The sequence below is a fragment of the Nycticebus coucang genome, chromosome 17 (genome assembly GCF_027406575.1).
Source record: "Nycticebus coucang isolate mNycCou1 chromosome 17, mNycCou1.pri, whole genome shotgun sequence".
Taxonomy (NCBI): Eukaryota; Metazoa; Chordata; class Mammalia; order Primates; family Lorisidae; genus Nycticebus; species Nycticebus coucang.
This window is the reverse complement of record NC_069796.1, coordinates 71,122,998-71,148,571: the sequence shown is the minus strand read 5'-3', so window position 1 is coordinate 71,148,571 and position 25,574 is coordinate 71,122,998. Positions and strand designations below refer to the sequence as shown.

General features: G+C 38.1%; 1 protein-coding gene and 1 non-coding gene across 3 annotated transcripts in view; both read right to left on the bottom strand.

The window, feature by feature from the left end:
• TENM2 (teneurin transmembrane protein 2) overlaps positions 1-25,574 on the bottom strand; it is a 1,234,499-nt gene that overhangs the window by 786,382 nt on the left and 422,543 nt on the right. The gene's annotated exons all lie outside the window — the stretch shown is intronic.
• LOC128569451 (U1 spliceosomal RNA) lies at positions 10,340-10,503 on the bottom strand. Its single transcript, XR_008375393.1, has one exon. It is a non-coding gene; the product is annotated as a U1 spliceosomal RNA (small nuclear RNA).

Sequence of the window (25,574 nt, the reverse complement as noted above, 5' to 3'; positions counted from 1 at the left end):
TACGTCATTAGAGTGGACAGTTCAGTCTGTCCTGTCACACACACCTGCTTTAAAGTGGCCACCCCCGTGGATTCCACAAATGGTGTCTGTACCAAAGACAGAGCACACGACATGCCAGAGCAGATATTGGAAATATAAGTAATGAGGCTTCACGGAGGATCTACATATTTAAGTGTTTCCCACCAAACAGGCTCATAAGGCATTTATATGCCTGCTATAAAACCGAGCACTTTAACTTCTGGGAAGCAGGCTTTATTTTCATTACCCATTTTCCGCCTGTATTTACTGTTTACTTTCCTTTCACTGAATTTTGCTCTATTATTAAAATGATATTCTATATTTTATTGCCTCTGAACATCTCTGAGTAAAACATATTTTAGTGCCCAAATAAGTGCAGGAAGACTTTAAAGAGGCCTTTTCAAAAACCCTCGCACAGCCCATGGGTCACGTAAGTGACGTGGTACTAAGGAAGATAAAAGAGAGCTCAAAGTAAACCATTATTCCTTACTTTCTATCCAATTAAATTAAATCCAACAAATGGCCTAAACCCCAGTGGAATGAGAGTTACAGATTTTATCTCATGTCTATGAAAAATGAGACTTTGGGGAAACCTTTGTGTTTCAACTCTTCCACAATAAAATAATGTCTTCAAACCAGTTACACCTAGTCCCATTTTCTTTCAAAATCCAATCCCCATCACTTCTTTATTCATGTACTAATCAATTATAATTTAAGGGCACTGACAATGAGGAGTGTGCTGCGATCGCTCTTATCATCCTTGCTTCAGTGAAAGATACAAGACTGAGACGTATCCATTTAAAAATTATAAAAGGAGGAAAAAAGAAACAAGAAAACTATTTCATAAAAATAGACACCACAAAGGCCCAGACACAGGGAAAAAAAATTAAATTGCTTTTCCTGGAGTTCCATAGGTAATTCTGACATCTGTGTCACTCGAGGGCAATGGATAAGCCATATTTTAAAAATAATTTTGTAATAAATCTCAGCTGTCTTCCAAACCTAAGAGGTATAGTTAGGAGGCTAAATATAATGCCAAAGAAACATTGGTGAAAGAAAAACAAACATACAAAAGATGCTATTCCTTTTTGCTTGTTTTAGAGGAACTGATAGCACCTGTACGTAAATGCGTTCCAGCCAGCAACCCCTAACGCGTCTCTGGGAGTACAGAAACTGTAATCCAGATCCTGCAACACAAAAAATTATGCTTATCATGCATTTTCAGGCACCTCAGCATTCAATGTTAGAGCATCAATTTCAAATGAACTGATTTGAAACAGTGCTGATGAAACTCAATTTAAATAAGCAAGAATCAAAGTTGCCCCCTAATAGCAACTTTTAAAAATGATTTTAGCAACTAAGCATATCACTCAGTTTATACCAGAGATCTCTTATTGGATACATTTAATCCCTAATCATTACGCATAGACGCCATTCTCAAATGCTCTTCATGAATCTGTGTGCCACATTCCTTACATAACATTACCCAGGTAATCCAGTTACCAATTCAAGGTATCTTTTGAGTTTATTTACAGCCAGATCCCACTTATATTCAACTGCTTTCAGGTCTAGAGCTTTCCAATCCAGTTACGAAGTTGCTTGCCTACCCAAATGATCCTTAAAACAGAATGTCACATGACTCACATGCTCAGGATGAGAGCTTTACATTAAAATCTATGTGTGTTGCCCATGAAGGCCCCCAATTACTTTCTAGGTTTGCTTCTATGAGTAGCTTAAACTGAGAAATTCTACCTCAAATTGCACTCTTCTTTGGGAAATAAAGGCATCCCTTGGTATTTGGCAACCCAAAATGTAGAATCCTACCTTCACTGAACTGATTAAATGCATCCCTGTAAATATTTGACAAGCGTACCAACACTCCTTATGTTTACGCCTGTGACAGGCATGATTAATTGATCACCAGTCTCTCTCTGCTTAGTTCAGGCTCGTCCTTGTAAGGCTCATGGCACAGCCTACCAAGGATACCAGGCAGTCATGACCAAAGGATTGGAGCTTACAATCACAGTTGATGGCCATTTCTTTTATTTATAGAGAAGAAAATTAAAATTTACAAGGAGATGTGAATTCCCCTCTGCCAGAAATCTAGTTAAAAGTAGAGTCCTGGTGATTGCATTTAGGGCAAGTCCTCTTATGACAAAAGAATGCAAATTCCTTATCTCTTATAGGAATTGCTAACAAAAAAGGATTAAGGTTGATTAGTGCTGGTGGTGATTAGAAGGAGGCTGGCTCTGTCCTAGAGAGAAAAAGGAGAAATGTACCCATATGGAGCTATTCCAGGCATCTCTGTCTCAGAAGTAGCTGAATCCCATTCCTCCTAAAGGCGCAATTCACATTTTACTTTCTCCTTGAAATTTTTTCTTACCCATGGGCTTCTCTAAAATCAAAGACAATCACTTTTACTCTGCCTTGCCAGTCTTTCATCTGTCCTCCTCAGAGCATAATCAACATTGTCTTTGTGCATACTTTATCTTTTCTCTACTAGATGGTGGGTTAGTTAAGGACACTGGGCTATTCTTATTGATCTTGGACTACATGCTAATCCTTTATCCCAGTGCTTTATCTATAGAAGGTATGTCCTACGTGTGGGATGAATGGCATGGAGCGGAATGTAGAAGGTAAGCACGCCAGTAAGGAGGAGGTGATGCTGTGTTCAAACATGATCTCACTTAGCTCCTTCCCCAAATGTATTTCTGTCTATTTTTTCTTATTATCCACAGTGTACATTACTTAGGAAACACTTTAGAATAAAATGAGAAATGAAGAAAAGCTAGGGTTAATAATCGGAAACACAATGGCATTGAAGGTTTTACACCAAAACATCAGAAGTATTGCAATTGCAATTTAACGAGTACAGATACAATCACAGGTGGAGTTCCCCAATCCAAACCAAAATATTATAAACGAAACTCAACTAAAATATCAACATCTTTCCCTTTTTATTTATTTATTTATTTGCAGTTTCAGGCTGGGGCTGGGTTTGAACCTGCCACCTCCGGCATATGGGCCTGGCATCCTACTCCTTTGAGCCACAGGCGCCACCCTATTTTTTTTCTTTTTTAAAAAACAAGCATTGATTGTTTTTTCCCTATAATCCTAGCTTGGGCAAATAATGACTGCAAACTATCTATGGTGTGAAACAAAGTGCTGATACTGCACATCTGTTTCTCTTTTCATTCAAAGTGTTCTTCTGTCCACAGACACTTGTACACTGCGGGTGGGACTGCAAACTAACACAAACTTTTTGGAAGGAAGTATGGAGAATCCTTGAAGAACTCAAACTAGACTTGTCATTTGGTCCTGCAATCCCATTACTGGGCATCTACCCACAAAAAAAAAAAAAAATCATTTTATCAAAAGGACATTTGTTTATCACAACTCAATTTACAATCACCAAACTATGGAGACAACTTAAATGCCCACCAATCCAGGAAAGGATTAACAAGCTATGCTATATGTATACCATGGAATACTATTCAGACACTAAAAAAAGATGGAGAGTTTACATCTTTTGTATTAACCTGGAGTTGAAACATATTCTCCTTAATAAAGCATCACAAAAATGGAGAAGAATCCAATATACTCAATTCTGATAAGAGGACAATTGATGATCTAGTATATTGTGAGGGATGGAGGAAGGGGGCAGTGAAGAGAGGGAAAGAGGGAGGGGATGGGGGTCACGGTGTCTGACACACTTCTTGGAGGCAGGACACAATTGTAAGAGGGATTCTACCTAACAAATGCAATCAGTGTAACCTGGTTCTTTGTACCCTCAGTGAATCCTCAACAATAAAAAAGAAAAGAAAAGAAAACAAACAAAAGAACCCCCAAAGTGTTCTTCTGAGTGCGATGGCATTTTCAAATGGAGTAGGTGAGCTCTACAAATACATGATAGTTTCCTTCTATATAGATTGTAAATTCACTAGATGCATCATGAGATCCCACAGGTATGGTTACAGATATTATTTCAGGCAAATTCACGTTAGTGGGCCCGTGACAAACTGCCTTAGAAGTATTAGCAAGCATAGTGTTGCACTTGGAAGACACAGTAAAAAGAAAGTCACTATTAACTTGAAAACTTTGGAGGTTAAATTATATGCATTAATATGGTCACATTCCAAACCGAGCAAATCCATTTCATATTTCAGTACATGTTAAAAATAAACATCGATTAAATTAAATTGAACACATTTTTATTGAGAGCCTATTTGTACCAAGGGCTCTGGGTATAAACCTATATGACACACTGATTTGCTGTTAAGAATTTAGCAGGTAGTACCTTGATACTGAAAATACAGCGAGATACGACGATAGTTAAAAATCATTCTTGATACTTTAGGCTTTATTGTGATACATGTTATTTTCATTCTATTTATCCCAGCCTTATGGGCTTGGGAGTCACATGGACATGGATCCAAAACCTGGCTCTACCACCTAATAGCTTTTAAACTTCATTGGGTAACTCAGCATCCCTAGGCGTGGGATAATAAATAATGAGAATATATTCACCTCACAGCATTATTGTTAAAATTATGAGAGGCAATGCCTATTAAATGCTTAGCATGGTTCCTGGCATATGATAAGTGCTCAATAAATGGTCGTTCTTATTACTATTATCACTAATAATAATGACCTCTACTAGCAAAGTCGAATAGCTTTAATTACCCATTAAATCCCGAATCATTAGATTCTCAAGTGTGTAATTGTTACAAATCAAAATATTACAATTGGGATAAGAAATATAATTTCAAGAAATAATCGGCCAAAAGTAAATGTGTTAATTAAGTGTCGATTAAAGTCGTCTACCTTAAAAACTTGTGCATGAAGTAATTCTGCAGAGTAAATGTAACTTTTCAAGTTAATTCAATAACTTTGGCATTCTGAATGTCCTCAATTATTCCAACTGAAGTAAAACTACCTCTAAATAAATCTCCCACGTGAGGAAACTGATTCAACAATGACTCAAGGGGAAATACAGCAATGTTTCTTACCACAATTAGAAATGTTAATATATTTAATTTAAGGACAATTAGTCTACTGACAACAGAGCTGACACAGTCAGACAGCTATGGATAATCCCATGAGGTAGCAAAAATAAAGACAAGAAGAATGACCTTTATTTGTCACTAAGAGAAACAATCTACCCTAAAATAGTAAAAGATAAATCAGGGAAAAGTTGAGCTCGAAATCCTACTCCAGACATAATTTGATGGGCGTGGGTTATGGCGCCACTATTTGTTCAGTAAAATGGACAAAATAAAAGGAAGCTTCTACTCTAACTTTTAAAAAAATTGCAATAAATAGTTCTGAACATTGGCAAATTTCTGTTGCACAGCGACAGGTTACCCAAAGGAAAAATATATATATAAACGTTTCTGGCAATGTATGCCTCATGGTGGTGAATCCGGGTGAGAACACAGGAAAGACAGTCGAGGCTCTCTTTCATCCTGTCTGCATTCTTCTTCTTTTTTCTCCCTTCAAAGACTGAACGCATGCAGCCATCAGGATCTGCTTTATAATTTAATTGAGCTGAGGTTTACACTCATAACTAAACAATAAAGTTAAAGTAATGACTTTCAATCACAATACTGTGGCACCTAGTTTAATTTACATAGATAATTAAAATCACCCCCCTTCCTGTCCTTTCTTTGTGTTTGGTGCTGTACTAGCAAGATAGCTGGATATTACCAGGATCCCTTTTCCATGAAAGGGAGCTGGAGGGTAGAAAGGGGGGTGTGGGAGCTATTTTAATGTAAGCCGCCAACCCCACTTTCAAAGCTGAAAATGCTTAAAGTGAACTATGTGTGGGCCAATTGGTTTTTCAGGCTCAAGTGAAAATTATTCTGATGATTAAGTGAGGTTTAACAAACTGGCTGTAGTGCTTCAATAGACGTCACTACTTTTGCCTTCCAATGTCCGCATGTTCAGTGGGGTTCCCTTGGTAAACCTGAGTTGGCCTACCTCCATCTGCTGAGTCAGAGAGCTCTTCTGTGGGCAGTAATTCCCCATAGTGCTAATCCTTTGCAAACTATTATTTAACTGTCAAAGACCTATAGTGGAATGACAAGTTCTAACTTTATAACAGAAAGGAAAATAAAATCTACAGAGAAAGAACCTGTATAGATTTCATTAAAAATAGGAAAGCAAAACAAAACAATATAAAAATTTCAGATTCTATGGTACTTTCTATGATAATGGTTATTTACCTGCAAATCACTTTACTATTGAATCCGCAGTAACCTGGTGATTGTTTTATATATATTTTTGCTTTTAGTTGTCATTGACTCTGCAACAAAAGTTAGAGCTTAACAACTTGATATTGTTTGACAGGGTTGAAGGCAAAGTCATTATTATTAGTGACACGAATGCCACCATTTGCATGATGTCACTTGGCCCAGTCAGGAACGTGATACATACATTCATCTTGAATTGAAGGTACCTTATGGTGACAGATATTTCTGTGAGTATTGAACAATCTATGTCCTAATTTTTCTAGAAGTTGGGAATTTTATATAAAAGAGGTATACTCAGTCATATGAGTCTCAGGTAGCTTTGCAAGATTACATGGCATTTTTAATATTTTATTAAATACATTATCCTTTGATATTGACAAAGTACTATCAAAGAATGAGAAGTCCTCTTTAATGAAGAGTGCCACAGAGAGGGGATTCTCTATCCCAAGGCTAATGAGATGCTTCTTCCAAAAAATTAAACTTGTGACTAATACAGTTTAAAAATGACGTTGAATTAAAAATAATTTTTTCTTTTGATTTCTTGAGTGGTAACTACTATTCAACTTATCTTAAATCAAAGACTATTTAACAAGACTACAATTATTAGTTTTCCATTCTAAAAGTTGATAGTTGAGTTCTTATGCTTAAGAACAACATACAGAAATCCAATTACACACTTTAAAAAATGCTTCTGGCCACTTGTTTTGCTTTAATAATATGTATTAATAATTAACTGACATTTTGCATCGGAAAGTTGTTTAAGTCTGATGGATAATTATGTGAATGAAGATGGAACTTTCGCAAACAAATTAATTTGGATTTATTTAATTTAGACATGTTTAAAAGATAAGCTAGAGGTGATGGCTAATTTTTAAGCTCAGAAAATAATGTTCAGAAATATCTTCAAATACTACACAGCAAATACTTCTATGTGCTATTTATGAATGATCCTAAAAGCAATCACTTATACTCTGCAATGAGAAATTAAACAATAATTCATTCAAATGAAACTTTTAAACTGATAGTTTTAAAGTGTTACCCCCTTTTTCCCATTCTCTTACGTTGGTAAAGGGATTGGGCACCAGGAAAAGCCATAGAAGTCAAGCAACCCTTAAGTGTCATTATGCCAAATGAATTCTATGCCAGCAAATTTGACTGGATTGCTGAGTCTTATTTACTAAAAATAGCTTTAAATATAACTTCACACATCAGCATATTTATGACAGTAAGATAGAAAATCATTTTCCTTTTCTGAAAAGTATTGATACGTGGTTTCTTTTTCTTCCCTCCACCCCCAGTCTGGACGGAAAATCAAGTTTCATAAAGTTAGCTGTAGTTAAAGCAATTCTCTTTATGTTATTCATAGTGAAACCTTCTTAAAAGAATCATAAAGATGTTTGCCCATAAAGTACAATTGCATGATATCACTCGCACATTTCTCATTGTTCTGACCATATAATAATCAATGCACTCATCACACGGATTCTAATAATACCTTGTTCGTGACACAATGGAACAAGTACTAAATACAAAGTGAGCATTTTTAAAGGTACTTCTACTGCAGCAAGTCACTGGCCCACCGTCATTTCTGGCTGGGAGAGTCTTCTTTTCATTTGCTCCCTAGTTAAATTATTACTCATGTTCTAGGCCTGAGCTTAAACAACTCCTTAGGACAGATTTCCTTTGTCCAAGATCATCGAGATTATGATCCCTTTAACATTTCCTCATCATTCCCTTCACAGAACTTGTCACAACTAGTGAATGTATATCTTATATGGGTTTTCAATTCATGCCTGCCCCTCCTAATACCATGAGGAAAAACCTGTTTCTATTTTATGGATTGCTACATTTTTTTTTAGTAAATGAGTTTTTTGTTTTTTTTTTTTTTAAAGAGAATAAATGCAGGGAAACTCAGTTTGTACCACTCCTATCTCCTGTATACTATATACAACATCCAAACTCCATACAAATGCACTTTTAAAAATACCAAGTTTACTTACATTTTTAAATTCCTCTCCTAGTTCCATTAACTTTTGCATCGTAACAACAGTTCAGTTGACAAAGCCAGTCTTTTCCCCATATCCACATATATCCCTTGTTTTTCTAGGGTCTCTGTACTTTAATTATTTACACTGTAAATAACTAAGTGGCAGTTAAAACCAACTGATGTTCTTCTGCTCTGGTGTGAAGCCTCAAAAAATAATATAAATGGAGGAATAAGAACCATGAATATTATAAACATGTTTTGCATTTGACTAATTTGCACATGTTAAAGACTTGATGTAACTAATAATTCATCAGTCTTTTCCACATGCAAACCAAGAAAATGATAACATCATTTTGAATATCAAACATAATGATACCGAGGCAGCTTTCAATCATTACTAAGAAAATGATAGCATCAGTTTGAATATCAAACACAATTATACGGAGTCAGTGTTCAATCATCCATGTTAATGGAATAGATAACAATCCATCCCCACCAATAAATGCACAGCCTCACTTTACCCCTGATTTGTTTTTGTGTTTAACCCTTTCAGATCTGACGAGAGGTAGAAAGGCAGAAATCACTACTTTCTTGCCTTTGCCCAACCCTTTGAATGGCTGTAACTCACAGCTATATCGTACCCATTAGGAAAAGAAAGAAGGGGGAAGGAAAGGAGCAGGAGAAGAAACAGAAGAGAAAGGAGTGGTGGATGATTCATAAACAGAATAGGTCCCTGGATTTTTGCAAAGAATTATATTTTGGAAGACATTCTGTACTCTTTCGGTAACAGGAAAAGCAAAAGAAAAAGTAAAATGACATTAGTTTTGGATCAAAAGTAAACAACTAAGGACAAGTTTAATCCCAATACTATCAAAGGGTGTAACCGAGTTCTGTAAAGTTTTCAGAGTTCCATGTACACAGCCCTGTCTGCAGAGTCACTCAGCTCTACCTGGTCTTCTACCTCCAAGTGGTTAAAGTAATATTTCTCCCAATAAGGTGCATGTAATTTTTCATTATGTGGTTTCAAATCAAGCTCTAGTCCTAGAAAATAGAAACAGAAAATCAACATTGTGAAGTATTATAGATTTCGCATGTCTAAACAGCTGTGATGAATTAGTCACAGTTACAATGAACTGTAGAAAAAAAATCTACAGGCAATATATTGTTTTTGCAAGTTTTATGTTAAAGTAAAAGAAAACCCTCAAGTAATATTATATAATAAATTATTGTAACAGTGGTTGGCAGTAGAGGTAATTTAAATAAAATGAATTTAACAACCTTTAAATATCAATAAGTAATAAACATCTTCATGCATGGGGGTCCACGTTTTGCTTTATTTAGAAATAATGAATAATGCCAGTTGCCTAACATAACCCTAACACCAGAATAGGAATAGTGGGCATTTTAACAATTTTCAGTAGGCGAGATCAAGTATCACTTCCAGTGGACAGAAACGGCACTCTGTTTCAGATTAGGCATGCAAAAGATGAGTTCTGTGAAGAAATTCTCAAATTACTTTTGAAAGGAAAAGCAACATGAACCCAAGCACCAAACCAACTCATGTCACCAAAACTCATTGCCGCTAGTTTTGCAATATTTTGCTCTTAACTCTCGAAGTAGCTGCTACCTCCAATAATCTAAGAGTTTTCCAAGTTATTTCCAACCACCCCAAATTAAAAAAGATGGAAGATATTATTCTGACGCACACATTTCGATTAATTTTTTTTTTTTTTTTTTTTTTTTTGTAGAGACAGAGTCTCACTGTACCGCCCTCGGGTAGAGTGCCATGGCGTCACACAGCTCACAGCAACCTCCAACTCCAGGGCCCAGGCGATTCTCCTGCCTCAGCCTCCCGAGTAGCTGGGACCACAGGCGCCCGCCACAACGCCCCGCTATTTTTTGGTTGCAGTTTGGCCGGGGCTGGGTTTGAACCCGCCACCCTCGGCATATGGGGCTGGCGCCCTACTCACTGAGCCACAGGCGCCGCCCCATTTAGATTAATTTTCAAATTCCCATCACTGTGCTCATCTTCCTCTTCCGTTTCCTTCTGTAGTCTCCCATACTAATTTATTTTTTTTCCCCCCAGGGGAAAGCGTGAACACAGTCCCCCACTACCACAGATTATGCGGTCGAGTTTCCCACATTTGGGGAAATCGCAAGGGTCAGCACGTCCAGAGTGCAATGGATGAGCCCTGCCCTGGGAAAACCACCTTCGTGATCATGGTATTGCCCCTGCCAGGTAAGTCTTCCCATACTAATTTTTATTCTCCTCTTCCCTAAATTCTGACCTTCCACAGAGCCGCGTTCCAGGGTGAGCATAAAGTTCGTTAAGAGAGAAAAAGAAAGGTACAGAACTGGATCTTCAAGATGTTCTTAATGTCTATAGAGTTTCAATTTTTAAAAACTATAATAATTGTAAAGATTTGGCATTGTAAGATACTGAGTTATTTTTAACTCTTAAGTGTCCACTGTATTTCCAAATTTTCCATAATAAAAGATATTACCTTAATGGGTAAAAATATATGTATGTAACGTAAATAACAATGCAACTTAAAAAATAACAATCTATAACTTAACTAGCTATGGCTCTGCCTGGAAATACTTCTGCAGATCAGAGTCTTAAACCCCATACATGGAAATGCATGTGACGAAGTGCTGCTCCCTACGCAGGGAGCAGAGAAGACAAGGCAGCCAGTGGGTGGAACGCGGGTCTGCATTAATCAGACAGCTGGACATTTGATCAGAACAAAACAGAGGAGACACGGAATGGCTTCAAAGAGAAAAATAGCACAGCTGAAATCAAAGGAGGCTAAGCAGGTTTAGGGACCAAGTCCACAGGAGCTGGGTGTGAGGAGGAGTCTAAAATAGAGCTTCCAAACTTAGAAATGGGAGGTCTGCTTGCATGGTGCCTTAGTCTTCTCTGTTGCTTATAACAGAATACCTGAAACTGGGTAACTTAGAAAGAAAAAGGAATGTATTCCTTACAGGTAGGGAGACTGAGAAGTCCAAGGTCGAGGGGCTGCATCTAACAAGTGCCTTCCTGCAGGTGGGGATTCTGGAGTCCCCAGGTGGCACAGAGCACTCATGGGAAGGGGCTGAGCACGCTGACGTGCAAGCTCAGATCTCTCTTCCTCTTCTCATAAAGTCACCATTTTCCCTCCCATGATAACCCATTAATCCATGAATCCATCAATTCACAAATGGAGAGCCCTCCGGACCCAATCACCTCTTAAAGGCCCCACCTCACAATATTGCCACATTAGGGATTAAATTTCAACATGATATTTGGAGGGGACAGATATTCAAAGCATAGAAGATGGATTAATTAAAATTAAAGAGGGTAAAATTTAACCTTTAAAGCAGTACAATTAACAAAATAAATAAAATATAATTCCTGTGGAGATATTAGGGGATCAAGGGTATGTTGATGATGTTTAAAAACTGTTTGTTATTTGTTAGCTAAATTATATATTGATATTATAGCCAGTGCTTGGATTAGCAATTCTCAAAGGCTGGTGTGCACAGATTCTTCTAGAAAGCTGTTAAAAATGCAGATCTCAGTTTACTAGTGTACATTTTGATGCATTTGGTCTTAGAATTGACAGAAATATGCATTTTCAGCATGAATCCCCACCGAAAGCTGATATAATTATCCCCAAACCACCCTTTGTAAAACAGTGTATCCCAGTGGGGATTCAGTGATTTTGACTAAAATCAACCATTTAACCAGCATGTTTTTCTAGCCTGGTATTCTTAGACATCTTGAAAAGAAGAGAAATAACTTAACCATGCAAAATGTAGTGGCCTATTATAACTAAATACTCCATTATACACAGAGAAATGTAAAAGTAAGTTGGAAGGAGCACAACGAAAATTTGAAAATAACCAAGCTTTTCTGTATTGTTTATCCAATGAATATTAAAAGTTGTAGTTGAGCGAAATAGCAGTTAAAGAAAATGAAGCAAATAAATAGATTGGAGAAACTGAAATCTAAAAGTGGCATTTTATTTGTGTCTTGAGCATATAATACATTTTTCTTCCATTAAATTGTTGCATGCTGTTTTCTTGCATCTATTCATCCTATTAGTTCCTGATTTGTAATTTGACTGCTTATAGTTCTGATTCTTAAACAAAGAAGAAGAAATGGGTCATCCAAGTTCATGCCCCTAGGCTACAGATGCACTCGGCTCAAATAAGTCTGCCTGATTGTTAAAACGGTCACAGTGCATTGCACTATGGTTATCACAAACCCTGCCCTGTCCTGGGTAAACATATACATTCCGGTCATATTACAAGTGAAAAGTGGTCAGAGTTCACGTCAAAATGAAATATTCCCGGCGCATCTTAGCCTTCCCAAAAATATCTCGAGCAAGCAACATGACCTAGTACTTTTTTTATTTTGCATTTTTGCTTCCAAGTTCCCTACTATCTTTGTCAAATGTCAAGTTTGGAAAAACAGCTCCTTTTTAGGGTTGTGGCAATTACACAAATACTAACAAAAAACTAAGCTTTCTCTTTCCATATTTCTACTTAGCCTTCTTTTTTTCTCCTTGCCCTATACTGTTATTGCAACAGCTAAATGATTAATCCAATGTATATTTATTTCTAAGACTGATGCTGATACCCAAAATAAGGTGAAGGTGATGTGCCAAAGTCAAGCTCCCTACTCTGTCCTCAAATCTTCTAAGGAAGAAGGGAGCCATCAAGTTAGTAAGTCCTCACACTGTCTCAGCCTCCTTCAAAGCAAACCAAGAAGTCCCCACTGTTGGTCCTGACTGTTGGGTGGGTGCCTTGAAAACTGGCCAAAGGTACAAAGGAAAAGGATTTGGGGCATGGGGCCATAGAGGGGGAAGTCAGTACAGACTGATAAGAGCAGATGCAGATTAAGGCAACATTTTGAATGCATCTATGCAAAACCCACAATTAACATGAACAAGTTGTCATAACAAGAAAATATGTGTCTCATGGGGTGTCTTCTAGTGCGTCATATGGGGCTGGTTGCTGCAGTAAGGAAGAGATTCAGAGGAGAAGGACATGGTCCCTGCCTTCAAGGAGCTTATCCTCCAGACTGAAAAATGGAGCCCACCCTGATTGTAACACCATATGGAAAGGCTAGTCCATCGTAACCCAGTGCAATGGGAACACGGGCCGTGTGACTCGGATAGAGAGGGACAAGTAAGTATTTGCAAGGCAAAGAAGAGAAAAAAAGGAAGTTCAGGTAGAAAGAGAAGCTTGACCCAAGGCACCTGGGAAGGGCAGTAAGCAGCATGTTTAAGAAAGAAATTATTTGTGTCATTACTATTTTCAGCCTGAACATGGACTAAAATGGATATGGAGAAAAAGAAAACAAAAATAGATTGGGCATTCATGGAGGTCCGCACTTGGATTTCACACCAAAGAAGTATAAAATTGATTCTGTAGTATCAGAAGCTACTAAAGATTTTAACTGAAGAAAAAGTCAGGGAGAAATACGAGGATGTTTAGTATTAAGGGGCCACCCACTATTTTTTTCTCTCTGCCAAACATCATGCTATTTTCCTTTGGAGGAACTGACTCTCTCCCCTGGACCCATGTCATAGTCCTAGTTGTTCAAATACTCATTGCATCTCACCACACCCTTGAAGGACCCCATTTTCTCTCTGTTCATCTTTTACATATAGCTGGAAATCAAGCTGAAAGGCAAGCGAGTTCCGTCAGAGACTGCTCTCCTGGAATTTGGACTTCAGCCCAGCGACAGAGACGAAAATAAGGTAAGTGCTCATTTTACCTGCAGGTCCCTAATAAGACAGTTCTTCACCTGTTCACTATTTTCTCTATTCCTGTGTCCTAACCATCTAGGTCACCTCGGTTCCTGCCCATTTCTTTTCATTAAAAAAAATTGTTGAGACATAATGTGGAAAATGTATTGACAATCAGCTACACTGCAGATTATATTTTTACATTATACTGCACTGATGGAGCGTGCACAAATCACGTCTGAACACTGATAAATTATACTCAATTTGGAGCAAAGGACATTTATATGTTGGGGTTAGTACTCCCTGGACCAAAACCTCAAAGGCTGAAGTGCTTATCAAACAGGACAGTTGTCAACTAAATATAGGACGAGCCTGCTGCAGAGGGCAAGGGACTTCAACTCTGTCACCTCTGCTCTCAGGCCTCACACCTCGCCAGATCTATTTCTCTCTCTCTCACACTCACACACACACACACAGAGTCCTATACCCACACTACCATAGAATTCAGAAGCTCATGTACTTACCCACGTACACCTCTCAGACTCCACGCATACACACAAACACACAGGAGCTCAGGTGCTTACATGCCTTGACGCACACACAGCCATTCCACAGAACGCACACTCACATATGTGCACGCACATAGGTGTGCATCCTCACACACTCATCCACCTGTTGGCTGGATCACAGCAGAGCAAATAACTACAAGCCAAGTGCATCTCAGATCCACTCTAGAGTCACCTTACCTGTCTCTGTTAATACAAAATAGTGGGAGGCTCTCAGAAGCAACAGCCTTGAATACACCTTTTAATTTTGACTTATTTTTCTCATGGGAATTTCAAACATCCCCAGAAGTAGAGAGGACAGTAAATGAACTCAAATGTACCCATCATCCAGCTACAAAAACTCATCAACTCATGACTATTCTTATTTCTTTTATAGTGCTATCTACCCTCATCCTACACCGGAGCAAATTCTAGAAAAAGCGTCATTTTAGTCATAAATATTTCAGCATGCATCTCTGAAACAGAAGGACTTTTTTGGAAAACACTCCCCATGCCCATTTTTAGCAGTGGTGCTCCAGCCTGCCTAGTGATTCTCTAAGCTCCCACTCTCCTTCCACTGAGCTCCCCTGTGCTCAAGTTTCCCAGAGTTGCTTGGGGAACTTGGTTGCTGGTTGCAACCAAGGAGCTGACAGCTGATACCCCAGACAGTAAGTGGTGGAAGACCTCTTATGGTGGGCAGTGAAGGACACTCTCTAAGATAAGGCTAAGGATACCAGGATGTGCCATAGCATTGAAATAGGTTCCCTGGGATTCCAGGGAAGGATCACAAGGAGGTGGCAGGTTGCAGACAGATGAGGAAAAGGAACGAGCTGAACCCAGGAACCTGGATTCTGGCAGCGGTGGTACATTTGGGCACACTTTAGGATCTTTTTTAAAAAAGACACACCTTATTATAACCATTGTAAATGATGTTCTCCACCTTGGTTTTGTAACAACATATAAGCAATTGCACATTTTTGTAAGATAACTCCCCAGTACAAAGAATACTGTCATTGTCTCAGTAATGATGCTCCCACACACCAACCTCTCCTGCAGTCAGAGGAAGGTGGTGAGACATTTCAAAATTTGAAATGCAACCTTAAAAATAAACATAAAATGCATAGTTTTTCTTAATTGGTGTTTCGTCATCATCCTTCAGAGAACCCAAGGGCTCTCTATTTAGTGCTGGAATGTAAAGTCACAAAGAGCAAGGGCTTTGCTAAGTCTTTTTATCTCCCCAGCACCCGTGCTCAGGATGTGTGAGTGTGCAGCTGCCCACTGCCCACAAAATGTTTAGACCAGAGGGTTTGGGGCAATGCCTCAAATAGGGGAATGAGACCTCTTTGGTTAAACAGAGTCATCCCTGAAATACTTACTTCTCATGGCAATATCACACCCTGCTAGAAGTTATGTCATGAAATAGGCAATCTTGAGAATCTGAGCCTACTAGCACAGGGCAAGACCTAAGTATAATCACTGAAGTTAGAAGTCATTCACTGGACAGATCTCAACTCAGTCCCTGACTCAAGACAATGTCTGGACAAAGGGGTTTCCTTCCCCCTTTACGGTACACCTGCTTCTTTCTAAGAGTTCCCAGTGCCTCTGCATCCTGGGAACAGAGGTAGAGAGCTCAAGAGAAGAGCAGATGGTACAGACTGGGCAATGTAATCCTGGAAACACAGAGGTCTTGTTTCAACTTTAAAAGCATCCCGCTCATTAGGACAACAAACACCCCCTCGCCGCCCCACCGGAGAGCAGATATTTGTAATTTGCAACTGGTTGGAACTGAACAGCCAGCTCACACTCTTTGGTCAGTCCCCACAAAGAGCTTTTCCATGCAACACTAAGGCTATTAGGAGCCAGTGACGTGAAAAATATTTTTGATTAGAGGTGTAGCAGATGGACAGACATCAGAAGACAGCAAGGTAGCACCAAATCACAAGGATGGATGCCGCTTCTGTGATAATGAATAGACTGTTCAAACTTTGGTCTTCCAAGTTCAGTCTCACAGGGAACAACCGGCACTCGGGAACACTTAATTACCAAATTGCCCTGTCCCAAGCCACTCGCCCTGTGGGTACCCAATAAATATTAATTAATGGATGATGATAAAGAGCAGCTCCTTCTGAGGTGAGACAAGTTTGCCGTTCAGCAGTGCGGCACCTCCCCTTCCACAACGCCACCGGTAGCAGAGTGAGGCAAAACGATTTTTCTAATTGAAACTACAGGGGGTCTTTAGGTAACAGAATGTAATTACCTAACCTGGAATTTGGCCAGAGCAATGGGGTGTATGCCTCGTGTTTTCATAGAGAAGGTCATGCTTGTACAAAAGCAAGAGATCTTTAATCCACATTGATGTTAAGTGACAGAAGTGACCACAGTGAATGTCGGGTTGTCAAAGGCAAATGATTGCCCTGCTACGAAAAGGCATTACCGAGGTACCTTAGTAAGGATCTGTTTTGTCGGAAAACATCTACTTAGAATACCTCAGGAAAAGAGTCTGAGAAATTCAACCCTGCTGCCAGCCAGGTATTTTTCCTGTTCTGCTGCTTTGCTGCAAGACGTTGCTCTGTACTGGAAGTACCAGTAGTTACTTGGCACCAGGAGAGAAGGAGGTAAGGGCGGGTGGCATTCTTCCTCTGCTCAGTGTCCTGCTAGGAGGACTTTGCCCCTCAGGCATCTTCTTCACCTGGAGGAGTTTTAGCCCCTTGGATTTGATCATCTTTTTTAGTCCTTCTGTAACACTACCTTCCATTTCACCAGAGAAAAACATTTTGACATGAGAATCCGCTACCACTTGTGATTTTCTTCTTCTTCAGCTATAAATGACCACCTAGCATGATTAAAAAGCCCGGCGATTCTAATTATGCAAACACTTCTGATAGAGTCTTTCAAATTTAAATTTTATGCTGTCCTTGTTTTTAAACCTACAACTGATGTGCTTATGTGCTTATTTTATTTTCTAAGTCTCTCTAGGAGTACTGATTTAAATTGCTCCATTTTTGAGGACAACGAGGGGGAAAAAAAAATCAAATCTACAGATGGCTAGCATCTGTGGTTCTACACTGTTAACATGTACAATAATACACAGCCCCTAATTGAATACAAGAATGTAACTCAATCGAGGCTCTGTGCTCACATCATCAACCATGACAGTACAGCCCCAGCAATTAATAAATAGCAATAGCATCTCTCAATTGAATTCTGCCAGAAAGGGGCATTGTAATGGAGGTTTCTGCAATATATTTTCCTTGAATTACACCCCCTAATAAAAGAAAAGTGGATACTCTTCTAAAATCATGTTGCGGCCATCAATTTTTAAAATGCAACAAATAAAAGGGAGGTGTGTAATAGACAGAAAGGGTTTACTAGCTGACTGTTGTTGTTCGGGAAGAGTTTTGGTCTCCGTGACATTGAGTTTCTCTTACCCAAATCCATCTGAACCTGCAGATCCTCTCAGTGTCATTTTAAAAATCGAAGTCAACATCAGAGTTGAAAGAACTAATGCAAAGAGACAGGGCAATCTTCTAAAGCTACCAGGCATTTCTTCCTGCCGCTGATACACATATCCTTGAACAGTCTACAGAACTACATGGGGAAGGAAAATTTTGTGAATATTTCGAGCAATGGGCTGAAATGAATCATATCAAGATGACCACGCCACCCTGAAAGTACCATTTTCTGCCCTAACTTCATTTCTAAAAGGACTCGCCCTAGTTCTGTTTTAAAATCCATTCCAATTGATTCAGAGTTCAAGATCATCTATATTTGTGGCTGTATTTTCTTTGCTTGCACTGGGAATTCTCTTTATTCCGGATTTGTACATGGTAGAGGGAAGTATGAGAGAACCCATGTAATAATTTGCAAAAAAATCTTAAAATCATCATAAATTAAATGTGGCTTTGAAGTCACGCGAATCAGTTTTTAACCGGTAGCTTATAACTTCTTGAGCTGACTAATCCTTCATACTGACTCTATGCTATTAGAATAATTTTTAAAATTCAAATCTTCATTGATTGCCATTGTACAAGAACTATACAGATTAAACATTTGTTTTGTTTTATTTTTAGGTTGTGAACAATGAACAGTAATTTAAATTAACCTAAATGAGACAGAAATTTTATTGCAATGACACTGGTCATCTCAAAGGATCCACGTGAGAGAGAAACAATCAGGACCTCAGGAAGGGCAGAAACTCAGGTATTTTCACAGCATATTCCTAACAATTATTCTGAGACCTTCCTTAACATGCATTACTTTCCTCCTCCCGTTATCCAAATTTCCAGAATAAAATCCACTTGAATTTGCTAAATTTGGCTGAGGTCATACATCTTGCTTCTGCTATAATCATTTGTGGCTGGGTCAGGGATAGGGTCATAAAATACACCTGACTCTCTTGTTCTACCCTTGTGATCTCCTGATGGGACTATGTTAAGGAAGGTGTTGCCAAGTAGGGTGAGGAAACACTCCCAAAGTCAAAAATTGACTTTGTCTTCATATTTTATCAATCCTGGCTGCCTATGCTCTCACTTATGTAAAAGTGTAATTATATTAAAGGAACTTTACAGTATTTTGTGGTCTATAAAAGAAAACAGCATGGTTTCTTACCAGTTCATTCAACTATGAGTTTGTATTAGCTTACGGAACTGATGGTGGCATTTGAAAATTTTGACCTTGAGGCTTTCTCAACAAATATGTGTGATGTTCATTTTAAATTATTACAATAAAACTTTATATTAAAAAGTTCTACCATTAGAAAGATTGTATATCATCTAAATACATTCATTTGCCTTTGTGAATTGAAAATGTCATCTAACTAGAGTTCATAAAATTTAGAGGCCGTATATTAAAATTATTCATAATAGTCTAAATGAAATCTTAAAAATATGAATTATTGCAGTTGGTTGAATATATTAGGTTTTTCTTATCCTAGTGTTTTTATCTGGGGTCATCTGTTCAGTCCAACTTTAAGTCTTGCTCATAACAGACTAAGGTAGACAGTTAGAAAAATGACATAATTGGATTTTTTTATAAGAATCTTCTATTTTTCTAACAAAGAATAGAGAAAACACATTTATAGTTATTTCTTTAAACTTTTACTTCACTTGAAATCATAGTCCTCTTCATGTGTTGGCTTCAAATGGGTCCGTTTTACACCTGTCTGCAAATGTAACTCATGTTTTTGCACTAATCCCCTTCCTTGGGACAAAACATGAAGAATCAGTACTTATTGAATGAATGAGTGAATGAGTGAATGAATGAATGAGCAAAAAATTGTATAATATAACATCTAAGTATTGAAAGAGCTTCCTAACTGCCTTTGGATTAATTTTTGTAAACAATCATGGTACCTTCCTGACCAAAAGACTTTTTGGCAACTCCCTCTTGTCCACTGCACAAAGTCTCATGTCCTCAGCCTAGAAATTTAAAACCTTTCCAAACTTTACATACATTCACTTTCTTAGCCTTTTCTCCCACTAATGAATTGCCATCTTTTCTGCAAGAAGTGTACTTTCTCACCTGTGGTTCTACTACTGCCCTCTTCCATCTGACGGAGACAGCTGCCGCTTCTCCATCCTATGTTCCATAAGAAAGTGCTCACTTGAGTTTCCAGCACCACTTACAATGACTGTCACATACACAGTAAGTACTGGTTGAGTGAATCAAGTCATAGATGGATCATTAAACTACCCTCTTGAGGAGCGAATTTTATTATCATTTTTCCTATAAGGGTTATCCTAATGATTCCATCTGGAAATCACCTTTCCTCCCTCTGACCTCCTTTTCATCACCCAGGTATCAGATCATGTCACCTCCAGAGCCAGGTGGACCACACTTGTTATTGTCATGTCTTGTAAGTCTCTGTGCCTACTACTCTATTTTGTATTGTTTGTTTGTTTGACATTCTTCTTCCACTATAACATCATACCAACTCGATGATGTCAAAGACTTTTTCTCTCCTGTTTATAGATATATAAATGCATATACTGAATAAATGAGTGAATTCCTACCAAAACATGTGCATATATTATTCACTCTTTTAGATTCTAGATATATGTGCTTAGTACTTTCTCTCTGATCAAATTCTTAAAAGCTAAGATAGCAGGTTGTTCACCTTTGACCTCCACTTCAGTACTTTTATTAATTCAATATTAGTAGTAATCATGGCAAACACTTACTGAGCATTTACTAGATGTAGGAACTTTGCTAAGGTTTTATTTGATATCCGTAAGAAACCTGTGAGGAATGAACTATGATTACTACCATTTTCATATGAATAACTGAAGACTTCAGAGAAGTTAAATCATTTCCCTACCATCACAGTATGTTAAACTCCAAGGCTAGAGTTGATCATAGGCGTATCAGTCTCCATGGTCTGTGTCCTTAATAAACAAGTGCCCATGGTATTTCCATTGTACCCATAAGTGTTTATGTTTTTCTTTTCTTTTGAGAACAAGTCTCACTCTCACTTTGTAGCCCTGGGAAGAGGGCTGTGGCTTCATAAGTAACTTACAGCAACCTCAGACTCTTGGGTTCAAGCCATTCTCCTGCCTTATCCTCCCAAAGTAGCTGGAACTACAGGCATGTGCCACCACATCCAGCTAGTTTTTCCTATTTTTAGTAGGCATGGAGTCTCACTCTTGGTCAGGCTCGTCTCAAACTCCTGAGCTGAAGCAATCCACCTCCGTTGGCCGGCCTCCCAGAGTGGTGCGGTTACAGATGTGAGCTACCATCCCTGGCCCCAGTAGAGGTTTCCTTAATGAATAAACACGTCAGGGACAAAAATATCTAACTTTCATTTACAATGAGAATCATAGAAGCCCATGGAAGGAAGGGCTTCTGTAAATCTCCTTACCTAACCCACTCAATCCCTATTCTGCAAATGCATCTTCTCTGTGATTTCCTAGCTAAGATTTTGCTTAGCCTCTGCTTGGAAACTCTTAGAGAAAAGGAATTGATGTTTGTCCAGATGTAGACCACAGCTTTATAAAAGAGTTCTGAATTTTACTGAGTCACTCATTTTATTGTGAATCAAAATTTGCCTTCTTGAACATTCCATTCATGCATCTATTTCTATCCCTGTGAACACACAGGGCAAATGTAACCTCTTGCTCACAAGGGGCAGGATCACGTCATACCTAAGCCTGTCTTCCACAAGTGTTCCCAGGTTTTAGACTACTTTTTTCTTTTCTTTACCTTTCTATGGAGGTTTCCAGTCACAGATTATTTAAAAATGTCTAAGGATTTTTACAAAGTATTAAAAAAAACTAAATGCAGCTAGATGCAGTGGCTTGTGCCTATAATCCTAGCATGCTGGGAGGCCAAGGCAGGAGGCTCTCCTAAGTACAGGAATTTGAGACTAGGCTAAGTAAGAATGAGACCCTATCTCTGATACAAAAAAAAAAAGGAAAAGAAAACAGGAGAGCATTTTGGCGGGTGCCTGTACTCCCAGCTACTTGGGAGGCTAAGGCAGGAGGATCAATGGAACCCAGGAGTTTGAGGCTGCTGAGAGCTAGGATGACACCATGGCACTCTAGCCTGGGCAAGAGTTAGACTCTGACTCAAGAAAACAAAAAGCTATATGAAATTTATAAAATTACATGAGCCCAAATATAAATAAAAGGAATGATTTTCTTATGACCTCCTTAATAACATTATGTATTATTTAATGAATTCTAATGTATGTTGATTCTTACTTTGCACAAAGTCTGTATGCAGCCCATTGTGTTCATTATCTCGTATTCTTGCCAGATACCACGGTGTGGATGCTATTTTAATAATTTCATTTTATAGATCATGAAACTGAGTCCCAGACAGGGTTACACACTTGTCAAGGACATTCAAATAGTAAGCAGGAATGATGATAACAATTATAATATCTCTTTTTTATTTCAAAGCCTGTGCTCTTAACCACTATCCTATACTGCCTCATAAATTTAAAATTATCTATATAAAAATAGACATCTACTAAGTTGTAATGTAATTTAAATCTCAAGTATTTCTATAATTTTATAATGATATAAAGGCTTTTCTGCTTATCTCAACAACTTCTCTCTTGCTTCACATAAAGCACCAAGTTTTACATTGAAAACACACTTTTAACCTTTAAAATACTAAAAATGCAATAGTCATAAAACTGAAAACCTGTTCATCTATCCCTTGTGCTCTCTTTTTATTTACATCTTTTCAATCTGGGTTTATTCTGCTTTGTTAGGGGAGCAATTACTGGAGATAACATTGCCATAGCTATTATGTGATACATAGAGATTCCAGTATTTTGTTCATTCTCATATGACTTCTGACCCTTTGGTATTTTTCAGATCAGGCAGTTGGTTGTATGTGGGTGGGCAAGGGAGTAAAGAGATGAAAGAACAGGTGAATGGCTGTACACATTTAATTGGGACTTTTAATAGAACACCTTGTGGACTGTTCAAACAAAAGAATGGAGAGCTGGGTATCCTTGACAACAGTGTAGATATATAGCAAAACAAAAGACAGACCAGAAGATTCACAGTAGGAGATCTAAGCAGTAGATCATTGGGTAACAACTGACAGCCTTTTGGTGCAAACCTTAAAAATGGTCAAATGTGTTCATGAAAGGTACTGGGAATAGTAGGTCATTAGAACATTTGAACAAAGGGTATTAATAATTGGCATAGCAGCTGATGGACCACTGTAAAACTTACGTTGAGTGTTAAATTTTCTGTGTGGCTACAAGTCATGGTTATAAGTAATGCAGTTATGGGTGGAAAGAATAGTCAGTGAATAAGGATAAGAACTGGCTTCCAGCACCAGGTAGCTGGGTATCATTGAGTTGAATTCCCCTAAGGGTAAAAGAGGGTAAAAATGTTTGTCTTACAGGTAATTGGAAGCAATACTCAGATCAGTTGTGGGATACTGAAAGGCCTTCATGTGACATTAAACTGGATTTCTTAATGATGGTGTGTGAAATCTAACAATAGTAGAAATTTATTGCTTGCCTCCATGACATTTGAGCCTTACTCCGGTAAGGCTCACAATTTTAATCTAGAGATATAGTTTCTCCCAATCTCAGTGCATAAGACTCCATCCATCTGTAAGAGGGGACACTTGCCTCTGGAAAAGGCCAATCATCATAGCTTATTCCTTGGGTCACTGTGATTGATTCGGAGACAAATAAATGACCAATGAGGTTTTTACTAGAAGCTCTTTTTACCGTTGTGCAGATCCTGATAAATGAAGTCAATGTGCAGACTTGAGAAACAGAAAGAGGCCAAGGCCTCAGGACAACATTGGATTCTCGAACCTAACTACCTTACCTTGGGAATGCTCATTCCATCATGCAATTCATCACCATTTGCAGTTAGGCAAGTTGAGTTAGACTTTTGGTCACTTGCAATAGAGAGGCTTTGACTAATAAATTAAGAAATAACTTAAATTACATTAATCTTGGTCAAAAAGCCATCCTTCCACTATATTATATATCAATGTTTCTCAAATATTTATGATGATGCAATTATGTGATCATACAAATTCTATTAATTTTGGAAGGATTATCAATAATATGACAGACACGTTGAGACAAGTGGGTATAAATTATTGCTTCCTTCTGTAGATCTTTGTCTACCATATTTAAAACAGACATTACTAACTCATCAAAAATCCGCAGAAATCCTGGCATACAACAGAAATCCAAGCACATCTCGTGAAAGAAGACACACAAGTGACAAATGAGGAGGGGGAGATTTGATCAGGAAAAAACTATGTAAATCAAACATTATTAGATGGAGTTAGTTAAAGGGTAACATACTAATGTTAATTTTTGAGTTTCGAAAAATGCATGGAAGTTATATGAGATGTTAACATTAGGGAAAACTGTATTATCTTTGCAACTTTTATAAATCTAAAATTATTTTAAAATAAATTTTATTTTTAAAACTTTATTATATGCACTATGTGTAACAAGTTGGCATGATTTTTTAACAGGAATATAAAATGTAGCTCAACGTGCTGGGAAAAGAATACTCTAATAGTACTTGATGATTGAGAAAAGGAATGCCAACTTCCATTTGGTTAATTTGGTAATACATACTAAATCTGTAAAAGCAGTATCCACTTTGGTTCAAATTTACCTCTTCCAGAAAAATAAGACTAAGGAAATAATCTGAAGGGTGTGCACATATTTAAGTAGGTGTAAGTTCTATATTAGCTAAAAATTCAAATTATGTACATATTGAATAATAGGGAGGTAATAAATGATCAAATATTATTAGCATTGAAATGGAATACTATTATCCCAGAAACAATCATGCCATTAGTAAGTAAACATGCCTAACAAAAGGGGAACCTTCTCAGGTATTATTAAGCGGTTACAAAAAAATCAACATTTTTATAAATATTGTATAACACGAATCATGTTAATAATTTATGAAAAGAATACATATTGAGTACTTACTGTGTTTAGTACTGGGGATGTAGACAGTCGTGAACAAAATGCACAAAAGTCCCTTCCTTGATGAAGCAAACAGTCAACAGTACAATAGGAGCAATAAAGCGGCAGATTGCATAGTATTTTAGATGGTACTAAGTCATATAGAAAAAACTAAAGAAGGCAGAGTATGGGGAGTGTCCAGTGCCTCACAGAAGGGATATGATTTTCAATTAATGCCATTGGGAAAGGTCTCTGGGAACACGATACCCAAGCAGAGACCTGAAGATAGTGAAGCAGGACTGGGGTCTTCTGGGGGCAAGGCTAGTACAGGAAGGACAGAGACTAAGTCAGTGCCAGAGGTGAGGGCCTGCCTAGGACTTCTAGGACGAGCAGGGAGGCTGCAGTGCAGAAGGAATAAGGAAGGAGAGTAAAAAATCAGTAGAAGCGGATTGCACTGGTCAAGGATGGGAGTCAGATCTTTACTTGAATGGAAACAGAGAGACACTGCAGGGATTTGAAATGGAGGCTGATGTGGTTTGGTTGATCTTTTAAAAGGATTGTTAGGGCTGTCATTTGTGAGAACAGAGATCTCAGGGGACAAGAATCAAGGCAAGATAAACTGTG